Below are 27,493 nucleotides of genomic sequence, written 5' to 3'. Positions count from 1 at the left end.
TGAAGAAATTCGTGGCATTAATTACGAAATTGCCAAGGATTGGGGAGTTGTTAAGCAGCTAGAACAGCCCCCCGCCCAAACATAGTCCTAACTGCACAACATTTCCTCGTGAGGTTAAGTAGTAGTCACTAATCTATCTGTGTGCATGTGCGTTATTGGTCTCTCCGTGATGTCAATAAAAGCTAATGCTAGTCATAAATGTTGTTACGTTTATTTCTTACCAGACACGTGGTGTAGGGGTTGCGAGAGTTGCGAGGTAATCTAGAGGGCCCGGGTTCGATACCTGGCCAGTCTATGGACATTAATTCTCGACTGATGGCTGGTGCGATGTTAACTCTGACTTGTAAAACCATTATTTTGTTTTACAATTTTGCTTTACGTCGCACCGACAGAGATAGATGTTACGGCGACCACGGGATAGGAACGGGCTAGCAGTGGGAAGGAAGCGACCGTGGCCTTCATAAGGTAGAAAACGGAAAACCATTTTGGGCTGTCGACATTGGGGTTCGAACCCACTATCTCCTGGGCGCAACCCCACGGCTGCGCGCCCCTAAACGCACAGCCAACTCGCCCTGTAAACACCAACTGATGAGATGTCTAACGTGAACGACAGCGGGCCCTATCACGAAAGCCAAGTAATATGATGAGGATGATGTGCCACCAGTTTGTTTTTGTTTGATTTCTTTAAACTGTAGTTCAGTGTTGTTTTGGATTGTACGTTGCAGGGTTAATGTATTTACTTAGTCTTAGTCGTCTATAACACCGCGGCATTTTTACGCAGTGTGTAATGAGCAATCAGTGTACTAAATTTGTTGTTTATCTTATAATGTATTCTTGACAGCAGCGGAACCATGAGAAAGCGAGCGATCGATACTTTTGTGTTTCTCTATTGTAAAATTATAGTTTTCAGTCATTAGTATAATTCCGTCCGCCTCTGTGGTGTAGTGGTTAGTGCAACGCCCGGAGGCCCGGGTTCGATTCCCGGCTCTGCCACGAAATTTGAAAAGTGGTACGAGGGCTGGAACGGGGTCCACTTAGCCTCGGGAGATCAACTGAGTAGAGGAGGCTTCGATTCCCACCTCAGCCATCCTGGAAGTGGTTTTCCGTGGTTTCCCACTTCTCCAGGCAAATGCCGGGATGGTACCTAACTTAAGGCCACGGCCGCTTCCTTCCCTCTTCCTTGTTTATACCTTTCGATCTTTCCATCCACCCCCACCCCCTCCCACAAGGCCCCTGTTCAGCCTGGGCGAGGTAATGGTCATTCTCCCCAGTTGTATCCCCGACCCAATGTCTCACGCTCCAGGACACTGCCCTTGAGGCGGTAGAGGTGGGATACCTCGCTGAGTCCGACGGAAAAACCAACCCTGGAGGGTAAGCAGATTAAGAAAGAACGAAAGAATAATTCCGCGAGATAGTGAATGCATTCGCTGAAGTTAGTGGCGTTATGCACACGTGGGTAGGCTGTGACCGAATTTCACACCCACTAAGGTAAGGAGTAGATAGGATAAATCTGGCACACTTCGGAGTTATGCACTGAACATACATTCCATAGCTCTTACTATGGCATAGGCTACAATGAAGGTGGGCTTTTCATCACGTATGGAACTTCACGCCTGTTCTTTACGTCCCGTATCCCATGCTTGCCTTCGATTTAGGTGTCTGGATGAAAATTTCTCACCGGGAAACACTGTGCATTATGGTTGTGTTGTAACTTCGAACCGGGCCAAGTTGTCACTGTGTGATATGTTGACTGTTGCTGTGAAGTGATGGGCCGCGAGAGAGGTCTGCTCTTTGGTGGTAATGAGCTGAACACTCACCGAGGTAGTCTTTAATTCGAGCCACGCGTTGGACTGGAAAGCAAACAAACATTTGAACAGTTTCATGTTCCACCAACTGATAATTAATGGTGTTAATGAGGCAATTAACTTTATCTGGTAACATACGGAACATTTCCAGTATTTGGTTCTAACTTCGAAGTTCTTATTCGGTGGAAGTGTAGCACACCCACTTTACCAATAACGTAAGAGTGCGATGAAACCTCCCAACAGGAACATATGTGTTTAGCTTCGCTTACACGCATCTTTAGAGACAATGAATTGAAGGAAACAAGGGACTTCTTGTTGGGCCGGGCTGAGTGGCTCAGGCGGTTGAGGTGCTGGCCTCTTGACCTCAGCGTGGCAGGTTCGATCCTGCCTCAGTCCGGTGGTATTTGAAGGTGTTGAAATACGTCAGCCTCGCGACGGTATTATCGGCACACTTTATCTGGATGCATTTACACCCTAGTGCTGAATCGGTCGACCTCGGCAAACTTCGAGATTCGTACTGGCATCCTTTGAAACACAAACTATGAATCGCTTAAGCATCGTTGTGCGACATCTGGCGTACACTTTACGTACTAGTACTGTTGTTGTTTACACAGCAAAACCAAACTATAGAATTCATGTTAGGAACAAGATTCGCATCGAGAAATGTTATATAATGTGTATGTGGCACAGATGTTGGCTTAAGATGATAACGGTTTTGAAACTTCATATCGATCAATCATATTCTCGATTCAATTCAGATTTCATTTTCATTTAGTTGGCAGCACTACCAGAACCGGGACAGCTCCCTCCTTACTCCTCACCCCCGTACACAAATGCATCCAGATAAAGTGTGCCGATAATAGTTTTATTGACACGTAAAAGAACACCTGCGAGACAAAATTCCGGCACGTCGGTGTCTCCGAAAAGCGTAGAAGTATTTACTGAGACGTAAAGCAAATCGGATTATTATTTGGTGTTGTTGGTTCACATAATGTCTTTGTAACATCGTATTCAATACTGCCCCATGTACTTAGTGCGTTACAAGTATGATAATAACCTGTGTGCCCGGTTTTTGTATCACTTTTCAGCTTATCTGTGTTCATTGAAGCCCTTTTGGCAACTTTTCTTGGGACGTGGAAGCTGAGCAACATCGTTACTGGCTCCTCACAATGGCAGCCATGGTTCGAATCCTGGTCAACAGGCGTGAGAGTTTTAAATTGTTAGTCACCGTACATGGGGATCAAACCCACCATCAAGCGATTACAAACTAACTTCTGAACAACAATACAGTCAACTGCCTCGCTATTTTGAGTTTTGGCCGGAGGTTTAAGTCCAGCTACCCTACCAGAATTCGATCCTCGACCGTCAATGTGGTAAGCCTGCAGATTAGAAAAACAAATTGAAAATCCTCACCCTGTTTCTAGTCATTTGACCGGGTCAGGAATGGAATGTTCTTTTTCCTTTTTTCCATTTTCTTTTGGTTTGCCGACAATGGGGTTCGAACCCACTATCTCCCAATTGTCCGGCTCCAGAGCTAAATGGTTAGCGTGCTTGCCTTTGGCCACAGGTGTCCCGGGTTCGATTCCCGGCAGGGTCGGGAATTTTAACCATAATTGGTTAATTTCTCTGGCACGGGGGTTGGGTATATGTGTTGTCTTCATCATCATTTCATCCTCACCACGACGCGCAGGTCGCCTACGGGTGTCAAATTAAATGACCTGCACCTGGCGAGCCGAACATGTCCTCAGACACTCCCGGCACTAACAGCCATACGCCATTTCATCTCCCAAATCCATGCTTTTTATAAGTTTCCCTATGCCTCTCTTATCCACGGTACCTATTGCCTAATAGTCCTACTCTTACAGCCACCCTTTCTATCACATCTATTTAATAATAATAATGTTATTTGCTTTACGTCCCACTAACTACTTTTTCGGTCTTCGGAGACGCCGAGGTGCCGGAATCTAGTCCGGCGGGAGTTCTTTTACATGCCAGTAAATCTACCGACACGAGGCTGACGTACTTGAGCACCTTCAAATACCACCGGACTGAGCCAGGATCGAACCTGCCACGTTGAGGTCAGAAGGCCAGCGCCTTAACCTTCTGAGCCAATCAGCCCGGTTCACATTTATTTTTCAATACGACAAAAAAGCTTCATGATCGCTTATATCATCTGTCACTTAAGGGCTGCCGACAGTGGGAGTAGTGCGCTCGAACCTCAATATCGGCAGCCCTGAAGGTGATTCTCCGCCACTTCCCATTTTCACACCAGACAAATGTACCTTAAATGCGATTCCTTATTACTTTTTTTTTGCTAGTCGCTTTACGCCGCACCGACACAGATAGGTCTTATGGCGACGATGTGACAGGAAAGGGCTAGGAGTGGGAAGGAAGCGGCCGTGGCGTTAATTAAGGTACAGCCCCAGCATTTGCCTGGTGTGAAAATGGGAAACCACGGAAAACCATGTTCAAGGCCGCCGAAGTCGGGTTCAAACCTACTATCTCCCGAATACTGGATACTGGCCGCACTTAAGCGACTGCAGCTATCGAGCTCGGTGATTCCTTAATTAAGGCCATGGCCACTTCCTTCCCAGTCCTAGACCTGTCCTATCCCATCGCCGTCATAAGACCTGTCCGAGGCGAAACGACTTAAACCACATGTTATTTTTATTAACAATATTATTATTAATGTTATACTCCAATATATGTTGTACGCGTACCGTGCGTGTGTCATACATGGAAGAGCAAGGCTCTGGATTTCAATCCTCCACTGAGGGTTGGAACGGAGTTCACTCAGCCTTGTGAGATTAACTGAGGAGCAGCTGTCTGATGAAAAATGAAAGCCGTGAAAGATGGCTGAGGATGAAGATACACTGACCACATGTGTAGGCCAGCCGCCTTGGAAACCTAAAACCCAAAAAGGTGTGCTTATGTCACAGTTATTTTATTGAACTAGTTATTATTTGTATGGTTCATGGTGTTGGTTACTGTAGTCACGTCCTAGTTTGTGAACCATTAGCAACGGCTCAGTGGCCTAGTAAGTGGTCCTGAAACTCGGGATACCAGTTGCTAAGGAATGCGAGTGGGCATCTCGGACATATTCTGAGTCATGTGCCTCCTTGTGCTCGGGGACTATACAATCCTCCGGTGGTCCTTAACCCGTTAGAGGGGAGGTCCTCAGTTCTACTATGTGTGAGTAGGGTAGCATCCTGCTTCATGAGTTTGTTTATTTAATTATATTTGTTTTACGTCGCACCGACACATACCAGTCTTATGGCAACGATGGGATAGGAAAGGCCTTGGAGGAGGAAGGAAGCGGCCGTGGCTTTAATTAAGGTACAGACCTAGCATTTGCCTGGTGTGAAAATGGGAAACAACGGAAAACCATCTTCAGGGCTTCCGAAAGTGGGGTTCGAACCCACTATCTCCCGGATGCAAGCTCACAGCTGCGCGCCCTAAACGCACGGCCAACTCGCCCCATCCTTCATGAATTTACCGAGCTCAAAACATTTTAAGCAAGCCTCGGACCTATGGTAGTAACAGAATCCAACTCCCATTTGAACGGCGTGTGAGTCTTTGGATACAACTTGGCGAACGAAGTGGAATTCGATGGGACCTATCAATATTAATGGGGCTTATGGAAGAACGAAAGTAGAACTGGCTGAGTCAGCGAAGATAATGCATCTGGATGTGCTAGGAGTAAATGCTATTCGGGCAAGGGGAGATATTGAGGAAGAGATATGAGACTACAAAATGTACTTGACGGGTGTTAAAAAGAAAACGGCATAGTATGGGGTAGAGCCGTTCATCACGAATACTATTGTCAGGCACGTGGGTAGATTTGGTAGTTGGAGGAATTAGGACCAGAAATGTCTCAGTGTATTCACCATGTGAGGATGCACATGAGGATCAAGTTGATAAGTTTTATGAAGCATTGAGTGGCATATTGGTCAGGGTCAACAGCAAGGATAGGATAGTGCTAATGGGCGATTTCAGTGCGAAAGTTGGAAATAGAACTGAAGGATACAAAAGAGTGATTTGTAAATGTGGGGAAGGTATGGAAGCTAATGGGAATGGTAAGCGTTAGCCGGACTTCTGGGTTAGTATGGGTTTAGCAGTTACGAATCCATTTTTCAAGCATAATGCTATTCACCTCTACACATGGGAGGGTAGGGGTACCTGATCCTTTATAGACTATATCTTAACCGACTTCGAATTCAGGAAGTCTGTTAGGAATGTATGGGTTTTCCGGAGATTTTTCGATGAGACAGACCACTAACTGATCTGTAGTGAACTAAGTATCTCTAGGCGTAGGATGGAGAAAGTGAAATCTGTCTGCAAACGAATAAGGGTAGAAAATTTTCAGGACGGGAAAGTTAGACAGAAGTACATGGATATGATTAGTGTGAAGTTTTGAACAGTGGACAGTAAACATGTTCAGGATATACAGTGGCATACAGGGATGCTTTAGTAGAGACAGCAAGGCAGTGCCTAGGAACAGCTATGTGTAAAGACGGGATAAAGCGAACATATTGGGGGGGGGGAATGAAGTGAGAGCAGCTTGTAAACGTAAAAAGAAGGCTTGTCAGAAATGGCTCCAAACAAGGGCCGATGCAGACAGGGAATTGTACATAGATGAAGGATACAGAGCGAAACAAATAGTTGTTGAATCCAAAAAGAAGTCGCGGGAAGAATTTGGTAATAACCTGGAAAGGCCAGGTCAAGCAGCAGGGAAACCTTTCTGGACAGTAATAGAGAATCTTAGGAAGGGAGGGAAAGAGGAAATGAACAGTGTTTTGGGTAATTCAGGTGAGCTCATAATAGGTCCCAGGGAATCACCAGAGAGGTGGAGGGAATATTTTGAATATCTTCTCAACGTAAAAGGAAATCTTCCTGGTGGTGTCGCGAACAACCAAGCTCATGGAGAGGAGGAAAATGCTGTTGGTGAAATCACGCGTGAGGAAGTGGAAAGGATGGTAAATAATCTCCATTGTCATAAAGCAGCAGGAATTGAGGAAATTAGACCTGAAATAGTGAATAATATTGGGAATGCAGGGATGAAATGGCTGCATAGAGTAGTAAGATTAGCATGGAGTGTTGGTAAGGTGCCGTCAGAATGGAGAAAAGCAGTAATTGCACCTATCTATAAGCAAGGAAACCGAAAGGATTGCAACAACTATCGAGGTATCTCATTGATTAGTATACCAGGCAAGGTATTCACTGATATCTTGGAAGGGAGGGTGCGATCAGTGATTGAGAGGAAGTTGGATGAAAACCAGTGTGGTTTCAGACCACAGAGGGGTTGTCAGGATCAGATTTTCAGTATGCGCAACGTAACTGAAAAATGTTACTAGAGAAATAGACAGTTGTGTTTATGTTTCGTAGATCTAGAGAAAGCATATGACAAGGTACCAAGGTGTTCGCCATACTGGGGAAGTATGGATTTACGGGTAGATTGTTAAAATCGATCAAAAGCATGTATGCTGACAATTGGGCTGCAGTGAGAATTGGTGGTAGAATGAGTTCTTGGTTGAGGGTACTTACAGTAGTTAGACAAGGCTATAATCTTTCACTTTTGCTGTTCATAGTTCCTGTACATGCATCATCTGCTGAAAGGTATAAAGTGGCAGGGAGGGATTCAGGCAGGTGGGAATATAGTAAGCAGTCTGGCCTCTGCTGACGACTTGGTCTTTATGGCAAATTGTGTTGAAAGCCTGCAGTCTAATATCTTGGAACTTGAAAATAGGTGCAATGAGTATGGTATGAAAATTAGCCTTTTGAAGACTAAATGGATGCCAGTAGGTGAGAAATTCAACAGACTTGAATTTCAGGTTGGTGATAAAAAGCTGGAACACGTAGATAAGATTAATTATTTAGGTTGTGTGTTCTCCCGGGATGGTAAAATGAAATGGAGTATGGCTTTTAGTGCCGGGAGTGTCCGAGGACATGTTCGGTTCGCCAGGTGCAGGTCTTTCTATTTGATTCCCGTAGGCGACCTGCGTGTCTTGATGAGGATGAAATGATGATGCAGACGACAAATAAACCCGTTCCCCGTGCCAGAGAAATTAACAAATGATGGTTAAAATTCCCGACCTTACCGGGAATCGACCCGGGACCCCTGTGACCAAAGGCCAGCGCGCTAACCATTTAGCAATGGAGCCGGACCCCAGGATGGTAATATACACAGTTAAAAAATTAGGGGAACATGTTTTTTAATGTCTGGTATGTGAACGTTAATTTGGTAGATGGGGTTCCAATGGTCGTACAGCACACCTTCAGACCTCAGTTACTCAGGGTATGTCAAATCGAAATTATACTCCACCTGTAGGCGTAGCCATATAGCCAGGATCCCTCAAAACAATGTGAATAGCGGTGCGTCCGTGTGTGTTGTGAGGTACACAGATTACTGCGGTCATCCCATGAGACATCCTAACGAGATTCAATTCGCAAGGGCCGTCACTTTGATCCAGGAAGAATGGACTTTTCGTCGTGTTGCTGTGGATCTCAATGTGTCTCCGTCAGTTATAATACGCTTGTGGAATCGCTACATTGAGACAGGCCAGGTCACGAGGAGTGTTGGACAAGGTCGTGGACGCATGACAACCCCACAGGATGACCGATATCTGACCATCTGTGCGTTGCGGCGTCGTTCAGCAACTGCCAGTGAACTGCAACAAGACCTCAGGAGGGTCACTGGGCTCACGGTCTCTGACCAGACAGTAAGGAACAGGCTGAGAGAAGTGCCCTTACTACCCATACGTCTTGTTCGAGTGCCCCGTTTAACGCAGCAACATCGCGCAGCTCGCCTTCTGTTTTCCCGTACCCACGTCAACTGGCAACTTCGCCAATGCAGACCTGTGTTGTTCACAGTAGAGTCCAGATTTCCCCTGACACAGCGTGTTGGAAGTCAACGTGTATGGAGACCACGTGGTGAGCAGTGCATGCTGAATATTGTCCAGGAAGGCGACCGATTCGGACAAGGTTCTGTGATGATGTGGGGTGGCATCAGTAGTGATAGCCGTACGGATCTTGTCGTTGTCCGTGGTAATCTTGCCTTCAGGGTACATCGAGCAGATACTGCTACAGCATGTGTTGATTGCTGCATACGGTTTTGGCCCTGAATTCGTACTCATGCACGACAATTTCCTTGCCAGGTCTGTACACCCCAATAATATCAAACTGCTTAGGCTATTATATTTAGATAAATCTTACACTTAGAATTTTACGCTGTTCGTTCTCAGTTGTATTTACCGAGCTCGATAGCTGCAGTCACTTAAGTGCGGTCAGTGTCCAGTATTCGGGAGATAGTGGGTTCGAATCCCACTGTCGGCAGCCCTGAAGATGGTTTTTCGTGGTTACCCATTTTTCACACCAGGCAAGTGCTGAGGTTATATCATAATTAAGGGCACGCTCGCTTCCTTATCCCTTTCCTATCCCATCGTCGACCTATGAGCTATCTGTACCGGTGTGACGTAAAGCTACTTGTAAAAAACAGTTGTATTTAGCACAGCTTTAGTCATCAGATGTTACTTGCGTATCCCTAAACGATCCCTTCCAAAGGACGTCGTTTCTCGCATCCGTCCATAAACACTTTGAAACATATCCGAAGACGATAATCTTTGTCCAGGAAATCGTTTTTAGTATAGGCATCGTGCTTCTTATGCATTTCATTTTGTTTCTCCGTAGTCTAGCATTATATACACATGTCCATCACCTTACATAGTGTAGCTGCCTGGTTAGTAACCACGACTCGAACGTACAGACACTATCGCAGCACATTCCCATCCTTCCTTCGCCGAAAACGTTCGATGCTTATGTGTGACGTTAAACTACTAGCGAAAATCTTATAGACAGATTTAACTTGCGTCAACTACTAATTTGTGAAGAATCATGCCCCTCTCAAGTCCTGATAGTTTTAACCATCCCCAGTGAGGGGAGTATGTACCTATTACTTGACTGAATTGGTCCAACATCATGCTGGCGAGGGTATACACAAGACATTTGTCCATAATCGACGTTCATGTAGCGATATTTATTACGTCTACTTTATTTATTATAACTTCGTTATAATGATATCTGAGACTTCTGGAATCTCAGTTTTCATGAACGATAACTACCTGAGTAGGAAACGAAATTAAAATTCACTAGTAAAGAAAAATTCGTAGCCTTACTGCTTTGAGAAGCCACGTATTTCTGCCGTGCATAATTAATTCTTCACAGCTACTTAAAGCGCGCAGGTTTACGCTTTATAACTCTGTCTTCCCTAGTAGACTGCAAGTTCTCACTTCGAAATATTGCTTGTGTGTCACAGCATTATTGAACCCTCTAAGAGTGCCGATTACACGGTTAAACTATCACGTCTGCTGTATTGCCTTTGATAGCCATACTTCTATGCTCTATTGTCAATTGCGATGAGACGAGACTGTCCAGTAAGTTATGGTGGTGAATAGGCATGCCTTTAAATGGTCGCAGCCTATCACGTTTTCTCTGACACCATTTTTCCTCACGAAGGAAATGGCTGCTTGAACGTGCGACATTTTCCAGGGACATTTATTGGGGTGGATATAGCGGTACAGTACAGTTACATTTCGTGATTAGAGAAGTGGACTACGCTCAACCTAAAAGGGTTCAGTGTTATTAAGATGGGCCTCGCTTACAGTCATTGAACAGTTTCTGCATTGTACAGGGAAGATTATCTCAAGCTATTTGCACATAAAATTGCTGTGAGGTATCGCGTAAGATACGACAGTGGATATGTATTTCACAGCAGTTTTCAATTGTTCTAGGCGCAGCTAATTCACTCGATATATTTCTAATAAATTTTGTGCCAAGAAAGACGCAGTTCGAGTCCTTGCCATTGTATTGGAGAAGTGAAAAGTCCCGTCCTGGAAGTATGTCAGATTCCAAAAATCTGTATATCCCATTACAGATGGTGGAGCACTTGTGAAGCTTATGGTCATTTTCAGCAGAACCATATCTTCGCTGCTGTGCCATAACTACGCATGTGACAATGTTCTTCCTATCCATTATTTCCCTTAAGATTTGTCACGCCTCCCAGCCGCATATTGATATGCAGTCCATCAGAAGAGTTTTCGTTGAGTTCATTTTACTAAGAGCATGTGTAAAGGAAAATGAACCTTAAATACATCATACTCTAGGACAGGGCCTCTCAGGGTGCATGCGCGTGGTGCATGCACTGTGCACGGTGCAAAAGACGACTTGGCTTGGTTGACCAGAGTGCAAACCCCCCACTCCTCGATTTGGAGCAATAGCGCTTACTCTCTCTTTCCTCACGCCTGTCTCGCTCGCTCCGCCTGTCTCCCTCTGCCCCACTTGCGCCGTAACGCTCCAAATCCGGGCTGAGTTTAGCCGAGTATAGCCGAGTAGAGCCGAGCTTAGCCGAGTAGCCCAGAGACGAAGCGTTGATCCGAGCCATGCCGAGCGGCAGCGATGCACAGTGCACGGAGCTCTTGCGCCTAGATCTGCACGCGTGAGATTTTGGGCGTTTGAGAGGCCCTGCTCTAGGAGTAGGTGAATATGTCAGGCAAACATACATTCTTACAGTAGGCTGCGGTACAGTAAGGTTCATTTTCTTTTACACACGCGCGTAGGAAAATGAACTTTACGAAAACTGTTCTGTGGCTGAGAGGTGTGACCAGTCTTAAGGGAAATAATGGATAGGAAGAGCATTGTCACATTCGCGGTTTTGGCGCAGCATTGACGATATATTAACGGCAATATTGCTCAGAGAGAAACGAAGGAGTGCGTGACGCAAATGAGCAGGGCTCTGTGTGAAGATACATGCAGCACAAAATTAGTTTACACCTTAAAATATCCTGGAGTTATACATTATACCAACAAGGAAGAATAATTAATTGTGCTAATGAGGCAATTAACATTTACACGTAAGATAAATAACTAAGTTAATGCTTATGTGAAATATGAGATCGAGTTTTCCACCCTTAATTGAGCCGACCACACAACTCTCGTAATGAGATGCAAATTACACCGAATTTTTAATACATATTCATATTTTATCGGAAGACGTACGTCCCAGAGCAATTTAAATAACGAATGTGGATCATGTCCAGGGAATCAGTGTTGCTTGTCAGTGTTAATTAATTATGCTAACGAGATTATTCCTTGGCTCCCATGACCGTGAGACGACTTACGCCGGCTGAGGCCCAGGATCAAGGAGTATTTATAGAAAAAATAAGGAACAAAGGAAGCTGGTCGCCATTCGCTAGCATACATAAGCTCATATACAATAATTAGAATAGGTAGATTGTTATTTAAAACTAAGAGTGAACGTGGAATGTGTACCAATTATCCGTGCAGGAGCATATTAAGACATTTCTCGGTGTATAGAATAGAATTTGTATAAAATATTTTTTTGCTATTTTTTTGCTATTTGTTTTACGTCGCACCGACACAGATAGGGCTTTTGGCGACGATGGGATAGGAGAGGCCTAGGAAGTGGAAGGAAGCGGCCGTGGCCTTAATTAAGCCCGGGCATTTGCCTGGTGTGAAAATGGGAAACCACGAAAAACCATCTTCAGGGCTGCCGACAGTGGGGCTCGAACCCACTATAAAAGATTTAGGATGGAATTTTGGGTCTGGTGAAGTTTATCTAGATCCAGTATATTCCACCACATCGGTGACATTATTCCTTATACATTTCCTTTTTTTGGTATTGATTTTACCTCGCGCCAACTCGGACAAGCCTTAAAGCTTCGATGGGATAGGGCAGGCCTAGAGTTTGGAGGAAAGCTCTGACCTAAAACTGTGACCTTAATTCCTTTACCTTTATTCTGCAGACTGTGTCCGCGCGTTATGTCTTCAAAAGAAAATGATAAATATTGCATCGTACGTCCCATTGAATTGAACATATCATTTCCTCATTGAAGAAGGTCCAGTGTAGGCTAGTACATCGATATTGGCCAAAGGTCTGTAAGTACTCTCCCAATCGCTGAGCACGATCCTCCTGGCCTTTTGTAGTTGTGTAAAATTGTGACAGATTTGTAAGTGTGGATACCTTAATTTAACGATTTTCATCCTTTATCCTAACCACTTGCGAAGGCATTCATACCTCGCAGGTTTGAAAGATAGTACTTTAAAATTAATTTATACGGAGTTTTCGTGGATCACAGAGTTGAAAGAACGTGCGGGCATGAACGGGTCTATCTACTACAATCAAAAGATTAATTAAATGCTTTAAAAATCAAGGTTATATTTCCTTTGAACCCTTTTTTTCGAATGAAAGATATTAACAAAACCAGTCGCTCACTGACAGTACAAGATTTCAGGTACATTAGTTGAATACAATTTTACAAGAGTTATTTTGGCATTATTGATACACCCAACAGTTAAAGAGACAGGTCTCCCCATTTCATATACAGAATGTGTCTATCAAAATAGGAAGAGCATCTATGTTCTCTGAATAGAATAGGAGACCGAGCTCCGAACCTAATACAATTACAATCCGAGCATCTTTGCTCACCGAAAATTTACAGTTTCCTGGCCTCTCGAGGCACAACCTACATTTAATAGTTCAAAAAGATATCACTGTCTTCAACACTCAACAGTTTAACCACTTAACAGAATTTTTTTTTACAGGAGTATGGAATACTCATTCCGCCAGGCCTTGGTGGGAAGATAAAAACAGAACAAAACAGGTTAAAGTTACTGGCCCAAAAATCAAAATGATGCGGAGGCAGACACCTGCACTCTTTGACACGGACACTTAGAAGTTTAAAACCGTAGTAGGGCACACTGTGTGACGTTACAGGGGCTAATCCCATACTACTGAGGTGACTAGATGGAGAAAATTTAAGTTACAGGGCTACAGATAGAAAACGGTCACAAAAACGTAGTCACCTCAAATACAAGTTGATAGGGAACTCGAGAGGGTGTCACACTCTCTATTCCCGAATTTCAGCTAAGTGCTTTTAGGCAGGTTTTGAAATTTACGTTAGAAGATGAAGATTATATTATTGAAGACTGGAAATAATAGTTATATTCTTAAGGAGAGGAAACCTTCCCCTCGGGTTAGCTTTCAGAGGCTATCACCTAGTTAGTACATCGCTGCCATTACCTTACTGCGCTGGACTGCTCGATGAAGGGCGAAACGCCCTCGCCTCCACTATTAGCACACACTCAGTACTCAGTACACTCGACGATCAAGAAGACAAGTTAGGTCGAAAAATTGCCAGGTTTTATACCCGAGAGGAAGGTTCGAGAGAGATCTGGACTATTGCCCGACACACCCCCAGATTTTTATTGAATAATTAAATATGTAGAAGAATGCTCTGATTGGTTGAAAAGTAAATACAGGAAAGTTTTGATTGGTCCTCATGAAAAGTTGGCGGGAAGAGATGGAAGGATTGACAACTTTGACATACCAAAAACAAAAGATAATCAACTCATTTTGGAAAACCTAAACATAACAAATAACTTTATCACTTTAGTAGTGACATCTATTGACCAACGTCCAAACTTCTTGCCCTAGTGGTTTCAAGTTTTAGGAGTAAGATGTCAATTCACAAGGCGCCTGATTTGAATGCACGGGGAGGGTGTACCCTCGCGGTACATTTATAGACACAAGGGCATTGATCATACGATTCCTAATGGTTACGCTGTTGTTAGGAATAGCTACATTATAAGATGAACATAACAAACAACTCATTTAGCTCACTGATTACTCATTACAGATTACATAAAAAATCTGCGGTGCTGTAAATCACGCAAATTAAGTACATACATTCACCCTGCACTGTACATTACTACACAACAAATAGTCTGCATAATGACATAGGCTACTCAGTGTATTGCTTGGCTATAGTCACCAGGCCGGCTGTCTCTCAGCTCTTCGGTTGGTCTCTTGAGGCCGAGTGCACCCCGTTCCAGTCCTCAGTCCGCATTAAAATCCTTGTAATGGTTGGGAATCGAACAGGGCCTTCAGGGCAAGTGGTAGGCACGCTACCCTTACACCACGCGGCTAACCATTTCTACATCAGCAGAAGGAGGTCGAAGAATGCAGAAACTCGACTGCTAACTTCTAACTACTACTATTAATACTATTACTAGCTTTTTATTTTTACGATTTGCTTTACGTCGCACCGACACAGATGGGACTTATGAAGACGATGGGAAAGGAAAGGCCTGGGAGTGGGAAGAAATCGGCCGTGGCCTTAATTAATGCAGGCTATAGCCCCAGATTTTGCCTGGTGTGAAAATGGAAAACCACGGAAAACCATCTTTAGGGCTGACGACAGGGATGTTGAAAACTACTATCTGCCGGATGCGAGCTCACAGCTATGGGCCCCTAACCGTACGGCTAACACGCCCAGTACTACAAATACAGGAAAAGAAGTATAGTATATGCTATGAATTCCTAGAAAGTACAGTGGTCCAACGTGACCAGACGTGGGGTTTTGCAGTTTATCTCACCTACTGTCGAGCTAGTAAATAGTTGGCAACTTCACCTTCCAACACTGCACAACACTGCATGGGCCTTCGGGTCGCCTGTATAGAATTGTATTTTTTACTTCCAATAATCACAAAATATTCTGACAATTATGTCCGAATATCACACAATTATTATGTAGACGCGTTTCTTGCCAGCTGGAACGACCGCAGAATTAATAAAAGTACAACACTGGCATTTGTCTGGAATGAGGATGGGAAATCACATATATCCATCTTCAGGGTGACATTCGAACGCACCGTCTCTCGAACGCCATCGTATATCTGCAACGAACCTTATCGCGTCAACTTATTGTAAAGCCTAGGGAGAAAAACTACTCACCTCTGAGCTGCGCTGGTTCAATTACTTCTTGTGCGGGCGTTTCCTTTTGTTCTGTATAAAGCCGGGTTTACGCATTCGGTACTTGCCAAATGCAGAGAACTTGTCTTTCGCCCAATGCAGAATCGAAATACTCGTCAAATGACGAGCATAATCGCCGAACATAGAGCTGAGGATCACGTTCAAACTACGGATAACTGTCATCTCAAGGAAATCCAGCATGAAGGCTCAGGGAATTAGAGACACATTTGCTGAATATTTTGTAACAAGCGGTTAGGTGGAATTGAACTGCTAGCCAGTTACCGTTTTGCTTTTCATAATTATAAAACAGTGATTAATCGATACAAAATTAATTACTGCATGATTGTTAACAAAGTACATTTATTTATACTGTAGTTTCCCTTGACTGATATTCGTCCTTCAAAAAATTAGCTATTTCTTGATAAGCTAACCAGTTCGGATAGTATATTTCGTCAGCCCCAATACCACTTCTCATACTTTTACTTGATTAAAATAGTTCCCAGAAATGCCATAAATTATTTATTTTTACTTCTTATAAGCCTGACATGAATATTGTTATCATAGTTTCATTTGTATTCCTTTCCAGTCATCAAAAATGTAGTTCGTATTTTTATAGAATGGATGAAGCGCTTTCTAAAGTACGGAATACTTTTATATCAGGCTAGGAAATTCCAGTGTTGGATCATTATATTAATTCTTTCGAGAACTGCACTGAGAAACAGAAATAAATTGAAGGTTAATACAGAAACATCAACAGATAACGTTATTTCTAATTTTTATCTTTAAATTTTTATTTTTATGTACGTCGCACCGACATAGATAGGTCGTATGGTGACGATAGGATAGGAAAGGCCTAGGAGTGAGAAGGAAGCCGCCGTAACCTTAATTATGGTACAGCCCCAGCATTTGCCTGGTGTGAAAATGGGAAACCGCGGAAAAACATATTCAGGGCTGCCGACAGTGCGGTTCGAACCCGCTATTTCCCGGATACAAGCTCACAGCTGAGCGGCCCTAACCGCACGGCCAACTCTCCCGGTTTGCTTTACGTCCCACTTTCTACTTTTTCGGCTTTCGGAGAAACCGAGGTGCCGAAATCTTGTCCCGCCGGAATTCGTTTATGTGCCGATAAAATTAGAGAAACGAGACTGGTGTATTTTGATACATTCAGATAACTTCGGACTGAGCCATGATCGAACCCGTCAAATTAGGCTCAGAAAGCCAGAACTGTACTGTCTGAGCCACACAGCCCGGGAACTTTATTCTCATGACAGTAGGCTAATAATGTTATTGGATTACTCCCCACGAACTACTTTCATGGTTTCCGGAGACGCCGGGGTGCCGGGATTTTGTCCCGCAGGGATTATTTTACGTGCCCTCATGAGGCTGGCACATTTGAGCACCTTCAAGTAACACCCGACTGAGCCAGGAACCACACAGCCCTGCACTTTAAACCGACTATAAGTGTAGATTATCATTATTACCATTTATATGCCGAGTATGTGTTACTATTATTTTATTTACCACAATTCTGAACATGAATATGAAAGGTATAACGGAAAACTACGATATTATTTTGAATATTTACCTGATTTAAAAATACTGCGAAAATGTGCGGGTACGCATAATTTGTCACTGTTCATTTATCGACTGTTAGCTAATCACTCATTCGTGTGTTGACATAGTTCCTTTCCCTCTCCGGTCTGTCATTCACTCATTCCCCTACACACTGACACGTGCAGCTGTTTGACATGAGCTTAACATTTCTTGTACCGAGCTCGATAGCTGCAGTCGCTTAAGTGCGGCCAGTATCCAGTAATCGGGAGATCGTGGGTTCGAGCCCCACTGTCGCCAGCCCTGAAGATGGTTTTCCGTGGTTTCCCATTTTCACACCAGGCAAATGCCGGGGCTGTACCTTAATTAAGGCCACGGCCGCTTCCTTCCACTTCCTAGGCCTTTCCCGTCCCATCGTCGCCATAAGACATATCTGTGTCGGTGCGACGTAAAGCAAATAGCAAAAAAAAAAAAAAAAAAAATTCTTGATGCACTACTGACATTTTGGAAGAGGCTAGTTCTTGACGTCCCCTGACTGCGAGTTTCGTAGCTTTGCAGTGTGTCAATAAAAAAAAACCCTCATGGATATCAGAGGTTCGGGGGAAAGGTGGAAAAAGTGTAACTACTTCTATGCGACTTGGGACTATAGACGGATAGGAAGAAGGAAAGTGTGAGAAGCAAATATTGTGCAACATACAATCAGTCAACACTTGTCGGGATTTGGGAAGCGCTTGCTTAGGAGTCGCAGAGTACGGAATGTGTGCAACCGGCTGTACAAAGAGCATTTATATGAAACTGTTAACAGCGATTCGAAATCGTGTTAATCATCCCTACTTGGAAGTTCATTTTAAATTAAAGATCTATATTGTATTAAAGTGATCTATTTTAAACCTTCCTGTATAATTATACTGAGCACTTGTGGTCTCTGTAAGCCGGTAGAATCACATGCATAATTCACCGATGTATATATATGCATGGCTGGAGCAGACCTGCTTATGTAGATATATAGGTAACAAGAGTTTACAGCAGTAGCCATGTCACGCCATGTGCCTCCCGGCAGGGACCATGTGGGTGGATGGTTCGGGCTCCTCATTACATGTTATGCGTAGAGCTGAAGCGGAAGTCGACTGACTACATGTTGCACCCACGAGTATCCCGAGGAGTAGTTTATTGCGTTCACCGTCCGACCTAGTCTGTCCTGTAATTGAAACTTAAAAACAAGCTCTTTTTTCATACTGTCGTATATTGCATACGAATAAGAAAATCTGCTACCAGCTTGATAGTGTTGAAACACGAGATACCGTGACACCTACAGTAGTTAAGCGACAGTAGGCGTGGCTTTTTCTTGGATGTGTGTGCACGTGTCGTTGGATAGTGGAAGAGCAGGATGGATCGGGATGGATCATCGCTCCTTGCCGGAAGTATTGTGCGATTCAAAAACAAATTTTCATCCTTCTCAAATATTACCATTCCGGCCTTTGTCTGATCCAAATGAACGGACATTAAGCATAATATACAGTATTATTATAGCTCTATCTGCTCATCAATGACAGAGTGTCTTCCTCCGTATGTCAAGATAGCGGGTTGTGACCGAACTGAGTGAGATGGATTTTTTAAGGACCGAAAAATGTCTGTTCGGCATTCTACGTCGTACGTAAAAGATCTCTGGCGACATACTCGGTGTTTAACGGGCGAAATTAAAACTCAGCAGCTGGTCACCTAACAGACTTCCGGCGTCTGTGCCATGTGGTAGAGTAATATAGGACGTGAAAATTGACACGCCGGCAGTCTAAATGGTGTTGAAACAAGAACACGTGTTCACGAAAGACGGGGCCAAACAGTTATTATTATTATTATTATTATTATTATTATTATTATTATTATTATTATTATTATTATTATTATTATTATTATTATTATTGCCGGCTCCGTGGTGCCTCTTCTCCGGACGCTCCGGGTTCGATTTCCGGCCAGGTCAGGGACTTTTACCTGGACCTGAGGGCTGGTTCGAGGTCCACTCAGCCTACGTGATTAGAATTGAGGAGCTATCTGACGGTGAGATAGCGGCCCCGGTCTAGAAAGACAAGAATAACGGCCGAGAGGATTCATCGTGCTGACCACACCACACCTCTTTATATGCAGGCCTTCGGGCTGAGCAGCGGTCGCTTGGTAGGCCTTCAAGAGCTGTAGTGCCATGGGGTTTGGTTTGGTTATTATTATTATTATTACTATTATTACCTCCTCAAGAGTGGTTAGCGTTAGGGTGGGTATCCAGCCGTAAAAACATGCTATGTACATTCATTTCAACTCGTCCCCGTCTCACGAAACGGGACTATGGGCTAGGCAAACAACCACAGCAACAACAACAACAACAACAACAAAAATAACGACGAAGATATTTAAGCTCTTAAAGTCTTTACGCTTTTTCAGTCGTGAAATTTCCAGCGTTTCGCCCCAGGTTAGCAGTGGGCTCATCAGTTTCCAAGACGCTGATGGCTTGTGTGCCGTTGAGACACCCCTTCAAGCCTCTTATGTAGGACAATTCAGTGACGGTGCACTAGGGGAAACATGTGTCTCCACTTGTATAAATGCCTGCTTTTGGCTTATATCAAAAAGTAAGGTTCCTAGAAGGAAACCATAATTTTTTGACAATGTTATTATTATTATTATTATTATTATTATTATTATTATTATTATTATTATTATTATTATTATTATTATTATTATTGACATTGCAATCTGGAGTTACCACTATGGCAGTGTCTACTTACAGTAGTATGGCGACAAATGAACTGAATTTTCTGAAGATCAAAAGAGAAAAAAGAAAAGAAACACAAATAGTAGAAAACAATAATTTACATTAAAACAAATAGTCATATAATTTATAAGAAATTACATCATCTTTCTGGCCCATTTCTCGCTTATCTGAGATCAGCGCTTCGTATGCATTTAATCCAGATTTACGGCCGGATGCCAATCCTAGGAGAAGGGATGGATGTTTTCACTGTTGTGTGCTTCTGCGGTAGTTTGTAGTTTGATGTAGTGTATCTAAATGAAGATGTGTATTAAAACGAACACAAACACCCGGCCCTCGATCTAAAGGAATTAACAAGGTGTGGTTAAAATTGCTGGCACTGCCAGTAATCGACCCCAGGGCCGTCTGAACCGTAGGCTCCTAACTTGACCATTAAACCAGGGATCCGGACTTGCAGGAAATGACAGGAATTTAAGAAATTACTTTATAAGGAAACATAACAATTAATAGTGTACTACAAGAGATATATCATAATAATTACATGTAATCCTATTAGAATTCACACGTAAGTGTAAAATATTCCCTTACAAATAGCGTAACGAAACAATTACATCGCAGTCACAGAGAAACTGATACGAAATTTGCATAATATAATTTAATTCATACCATTGCAAGCAGCCTAACCTAATAATTACGATGTAGTAAGACAGAAATTTATACAAGATTTATAAAATATTACTTTAATTACATTGCATGTAATTTTATTTTTTACAACTCAATCGCTCACGGATTCACATTCAAATTCAAAATATTTCCAATAACTCAAAACTATGATTTGCATTACATTGACCGGTATACTTACGTTATACCAGCTTTAATTTATATTTCCAACACCATCGCATAGATAATTGCACAACATTTACAGAATATCGGAGCCCTTCCTTCAAGTATCTTGACATCTTTGGGAACGGCTCTAAGTCTGTTGAAGTAATGCATTCCAGATATCAATTCCCTGCTTTAAAAACGAATATATCGTCCCTGTTAGGGCAAAAGGACATATCTCCCAATGTTCTTCCTATCCATTATTTTCCTTAAGAATGGACACACCTCCCAGCCACAGATGAATATGAAGTTCATCAGAAAAATGTTCATTTTCGAATGCTTACGTTTAAAGGAAAATTATCCTTATTGTACCGTGCTGAAGGAATGTGTTTTCAAGACTTATTTACGCTCTCCTACAATATAATGAACATAAGGTTCATTTTCCTTTACGCGTTAGCATACGAAAATGAACACTACGAAAATTGTTCTGGTCGACTTCATATTCATCTGTGGCTGGGTGGCGTGACCAGTCTTGAGGATCATAAAGGGTAGGAAGAGCATTGTGAGATATGACCTTTTGCCCGAACAGCGACGATATAACATTATCTGCAGTCCTACTTTTAATAATAATAATAATAATAATAATAATGTTATTTGCTTTACGTCCCACTAACTACTCTTTTAAGGTTTGCGGAGACGCCGAGGTGCCGGAATTTAGTCCCGCAGGAGTTCTTTTTACGTGCCAGTAAATCTACCGACACGAGGCTGACGTATTTGAACACCTTAAAATACCACCGGACTGAGCCAGGATCGAATCTGCCAAGTTGGAGTGAGAAGGCGAGCGCCTTAACCGTCTGAGCCACTCAGCCCGGCGGTCCTACTTTTACTTTGCGTGAATGTTCGTCCCTGCTTGAGTAACAGGTCCTTTCCAGTCGACTACTCAGCTTGCCGCAGGTTGGCTAATTAGTATAGGCAGTGTCTTCTTTCCTAGTGTATACCTCGCAATGGAGCTATAGTCCGCCATGATACAGGCATTGAACATGGCATCTGAAACAACCCCTGCTGGACAAAATTCCGACAAAATGACTTCTCTCATAGCCTGTAGCAAATTATTTTTTGCTATTTGCTTTACGTCCCACAGACACAGATATGTCTTATGGCGACGATGGGATAGGAAAGGCCTGGGAAGTGAAAGGAAGCGGCCGTGGCATTAATTAAGGTATAGCCCCGGCATTTGCCTGGTGTGAAAATGAGAAACCACGGAAAACCATCTTCAGGGCTGCCTAGAGTGGGGCTCGAACCCACTATCTCCCGATTACTGTATACTGGCTGCACTTAAGCGACTGTCTGTAGCAATTGAGAACACGCTAGAATTAAGTACAGTTGCTCAATAATGATTCTAATAATCACGAACGATAAATTTGTTACCATTTTAACGTTTCCCTTAAGAAATTTTCACAAAGATTCTTCAACCTATGTAAAGTATATCATAATCCATAGAATAAGCTTCCAGCCCGATTCAGCGAGTTTGATTCTCGACTCTGCTACGAACACACGAGAAGGCCTAGACTGGATTAAAGTAGCCTATACTCGCAAGGGGAGTCCATATGCATCGGGTCTCCGATTTCTTTCAAACCTTTGGAAAATGATCTCCTGTAAGTAAAAAATGAACAGATACTGCAATATGTACATGTTATTTATTATTATGCAGCTATTTGTTGCTTAAATACTTTTAAAATATATAATATATAAAATATATAATATAAAATATATAATATAAAATATATAATATTATATCCTGTATTATACAGTATGTAATGTCATTTCAGGCAGATTCAGTGTTGTACGTAGACTAAGATTTTAGACATAATTATATTAATAGTTGTTTAAATATTGTAAGACAATCATTCTATGATTGGGACATATTTTTACAATCCAGGTAATTATTTACTTAGCCGTTAAACCACGAGGTGCTACAGGAAGTTCTCGAAGTCACTAAGTCCAGTAAAATTGAAAACATTACAATTTATAAGGACAATGAAAATCCACAGCCTGTTTACAGTCATTTGATCGGGTCAGGAATGGAATGAATGATGCACCCACCTGGCGGCGAGGATATGAATTGTGCCGGCTGCCGAAGCCTGTCGCACTCTTCTGGGGCAATGTTTAATGAATGACAGATGAAATGATATGATACTGGATAGTGTTGTTGGATTGAAAGGTGACAGGAAAAACCGGAGTACCCGGAGAAAAACATGTCCCTCCTTCGCTTTGTCCAGCTCAAATCTCACATGGAGTGACCGGGATTTGAACCACAGGACCAAGCGGTGAGAAGCCGGCTCACTGCCGCCTAAGCCACGTAGGCACTCTGGACGATACTCCAGGAAGTCACGTGAACGGAAATGGTTTGAATTGCAGGTGAATATATAGACGTATGAAGGAGGAAGCGGGAGCTATTCTGGCCTGTCGGTGGTCGCGAGGGCCATGTGTTCGGACGTCTGATTCTGAGACCTATTCTAGCCTGTCGGTGGTCTAATTCCTGTCCGTGTGGACAAGGAAATGTGTACCAGACTTTTCTTATTCTGTTATGATTCTGAGTGCTAGGCTATTCTGTGCTCGTTCTGTTCAGCCGGTGATGTTTGGTCGTTAGTGCCATCTTATATCGGTATTGAAAGTCATAAGTATTATGTTGGATGTGGAGCGAGCCACTGGTACGGACAGTTACCAGTACTACCGTAAGTGGAGCATGCCAAGTGAAAACTATCTTTAATACAGTCCGTGGTCTTGCCAATTAGTTTTGGAATCTATTATCGGTTCATAAGTCGGTAACATATTTGACTGAAGTACTCTGTGAAACAAGGTCAAGACCAACGGAGATGTCGCTATGATTGTGAGCGTATTAAGGTTCCAAGGAAACAAAATCTCACCCAGCACCTGGACTGGAAATACGACCGAGAATATCACTGCAAATTCAATCTAAGAAGATATGAACCAAGGACAATAGGATGGTATAATCAGAAGAAAATATGCAAGACAAAGCTATTTGGTCTTTGTGTTGGTGTGAGTACAGAAAAACATGCTTTCCCATGTTGTAACTTTTTATGCCACAATATTTACTTTATTAATTTATTTCTTTGTTTTATTAATCTCAAAGAAAATGAAATGAAATGAAATGAAATGAAATGGGGTATGGCTTTTAGTGCCGGGAGTGTCCGAGGACATGTTCGGCTCTCCAGAAGCAGGTTTTTCAATTTGACGCCCGCAGGCGATCTGCGCGTCGTAATGAGGATAAAGTGATGATGAAGACGACACAAACACCCAGCCCCCGTGCCAGAGAAATTAACCAATAATGGTTAAAATTCCCACCCTGCCGGGAATCGAACCCGCGACCCCTGTGACCAAAGGCCAGCACGCTAACCGTTTAGCCACGGAGCTGGACATTTTCAATGAAAATTTTGGTTAACTAGGTTGTCTAAAAATTTTATTAATATTAGGCAGAATGCACGCTCGTACATACTTTTCTATCGTTTACAGGGAGTTTTAGGTAAGGCCCATGTAACGGAACACCAGATTTGCGGCATTTATCCGCGACATAACAAGAGTACTTTCACGATTTCTTCTTAACAATTTCCTTTGCGTCGCACCGACACAGGTAGATCTCATGGCGACTATGGTACAGGAACGGGCTAGGAGTGGTAAGGAAGTGACCGTGGCCTGAATTCAGTATAGCGGCAGCATTTGCCCGGCGTGAAAATGGGAAACCACGGAAAACCATTTTCAGGGCTGCCGGCATTAGGGTTCGTAAACATTATCTCCTGAATACAAGCCCACAGCTGAGTGACCCTAACAAAACCCTGTTTATACTGGGGTTCTCCAATCGAAATATATCATATCTACTAGCAGAACTAATATCTGAAACTGACTCAGTATCACCCACTAATTATTTCCTACCTTCTACACAACTCTCACTTTAGGTTAATAGTTTACTTAGAAAGGTCCCTTTTATGGACAAACTGCCGCAAATCAGATTGCTATACGTTACTTACGTGAATCCCCTGCATGGCCTACCTGTCGAAGGCAGGTAATATAGCCAGTATTTAATAACTATAGCCCACATATTAGGCATTTGTAGGTTAGAATACAAACATACTGAAGCAAGTAACTAGTAGGGGAGGGTTGGGCAAGCGAGTCATCTGAGGCAAGAGAGTCCACAGCATCTAATTTTCAGAACTGTAGGGTTTTGGATCCTGTGCGAGTTCACATGTTGCACCCTTGACTTGTGAGATGTGCAAGTTGAGTTAATGAATGTTATTTGCTTTAAGTCCCACTAACTACTTTTACGGCTTTCGGAGACGCCGAGGTGCCGGAATTTAGTCCAACAGATGTTCTTCTACGTGCCAGTAAATCTACCGACACGAGGCTGACGTATTTGAGCACCTGAAAATACCATCGGTCTGAGCCAGGATCGAACCTTCCAAGTTGGGGTCAGAAGGCCAGCGCCTCAAACGTGCTGACCCACTCAGCCCGGCAAAGTTGGGTCACGAAACGCTACGCCTAGAAACTTCGAAGGCGGCCGATGAACTTAGATGTTAGGCCCCTTTGAACAACAAGCATCATCATGATCATCATCATCATCATCATCATCATCATCATCATCATCTTCTTCTTCTTCTTCTTCTTCTTCCAACTTCGAAGTTATTAGTGTTCCTTTATTTTAATCGGTTTCTTTTTCTATGAAATACAATTTTTTTATTACCAGTCAGGCAGTTTCATAAAAATGTGGAGCTAATTTTAAGATAACATTTCGTTAACACATTATATTAGGTTTCTCATGGTGGCTTGGTAGAAGCGTTCACTCTCTAGTCTCTACGATAGGAGCTAATAGCCTATATTTGAAAGTGTAGGGGGGAGGGGGGGTGGAGCAAGGGAGTCTAGAAGAACGTTGTAGTGCACTCACATGGCCCACTGGCGTCTGAACTAACTAAAACTTTGAAATGATATACTGATATATCAATTATAACGCTTGGGAAATTTTATTAATTCCTGTTTTCTTTGCAATCATGATCAGAAATTGTATAATGTAGACAGAGAAAGGAGTGGCATGGTGTAAAGATGATTTGCATGATTATTCATGATAAAAAATGATTTTAAATATATCATACCACTAACAACATTATATTTCAGAATTAATCGATGCACTGACGTTATTTGAAGCTCCCTCGGATCAAAAAGCGACAGCCTATAGAATAGTTTAAACCTTCTCATGTTTGACATTATTTCCATAGAAGAGGTTCACATTCGAGTTCGCTGAAAGAAATGGACTTGTTCAGAAGAAGATGACGGAAAAAAAGACTGGCGGCAAGCGTTTCTGCAAAGGCGGAGGATCATTGAATGGAGCGAGTGGGCTAATCACAAGACACGGTAGTTCTTACAAGAGACCACAACGACAACCCGTCGATTTGTAACATAATTGCCGGACTGAGTGGCTCAGGCGGTTGAGGCGCTGGCCTTCTGACCCCAACTTGGGAGGTTCGATCCTGTCTCAGTTCGGTGGTATTTGAAGGTGCTCAAATACGTCAGCCTCGTGTTGGTAGATTTACTGGCAATTAAAAGTAATTCTGAGGGACTAAATTCCGACACTTCGGCGTCTCCGAAAACCGTAAAAGTAGTTAGTGGGAAGTAAATGAAATAACATTATTATTGTACATAATTGGTTGAAGAACCCCTGTGTTAACACCATGGATTTATATCGTTATTTGCAATTTGATATTTTTTCGGTCTGTTTTCAGATCAACTTTTCTTTACGGGAATGAAATCTGGACTGGACTCAGGATATCTTCTTCAAAAGTTAGAAGTAAGAGACAGGAACGTAGCGAGAATGATTGCAAACAGGTGGGAACACGGGCAGGGGGTACTCGCAATGAGGGGATAAAGGCTAAGTTAGGAATGAACTCAATGGATGAAGTTGTACGCATAATCCGGCTTCAGTGTTGGGGTCATGTGAGGCGAATGGAGGAGGATAGGTTACCTAGGAGACTAATGGACTCTGTTATGGTGGGTAAGAGAAGTAGAGGGAGACCAAGACGACTATGGTTTTACTCACTTTCTAACGATGTAAACATAAGAGGTTTAGAACTATATGAGGCCACAACAGTAGCTGCAAATGGAGGATTGTGGCGACGTTTAGTAAATTTACAGAGGCTTGCAGACTGAAGGCTGAAAGGCATAAGGGTCTATAATGATGATATATGTATGTACGTTTACATTTTAGTTTTGTGTAAACCCAGAATTAAGTGGATTATTCTGATCAATAACCATTAGTTAAATGAGACTCACTTGCCCCACCCCTGTGAACGCTTTTGCCCCACCAGGAGGGGCCTAATGTTGTTGATTTTATTATTTCAAGATGCATATGTTTTATTTACTTCGTTTGGTTGTTTCGTGTGATTAGGAAGGTCTTAAGCTACGTCTGCTGTATTCATTATTAATTTCAAATAATTGTTTTGGTCATAATGACATATATTGCCTTAAGGTGACACTCTTGAGCCTCCCTCCACTATACTCTAGCGCAGACAGCAGTTCTGCTGCGATGTTTGCATAAACATCAGGGGCCCGGTCCATTACAGCCTCTAGAAGTTATGTTACTCTAGCTATGTTATGGAAGATGGGCCAGACAACTTTTTCTACCAGCCAAATTAGTTTGCATTCTAACCTAATACTGGCTAAACTTCCGAT

The sequence above is a fragment of the Anabrus simplex genome, chromosome 2, assembly GCF_040414725.1.
Source record: "Anabrus simplex isolate iqAnaSimp1 chromosome 2, ASM4041472v1, whole genome shotgun sequence".
In the NCBI taxonomy this organism is placed as follows: Eukaryota; Metazoa; Arthropoda; class Insecta; order Orthoptera; family Tettigoniidae; genus Anabrus; species Anabrus simplex.
The sequence above is the reverse complement of the archived record's forward strand: the minus strand, read 5'-3'. Positions refer to the sequence as shown.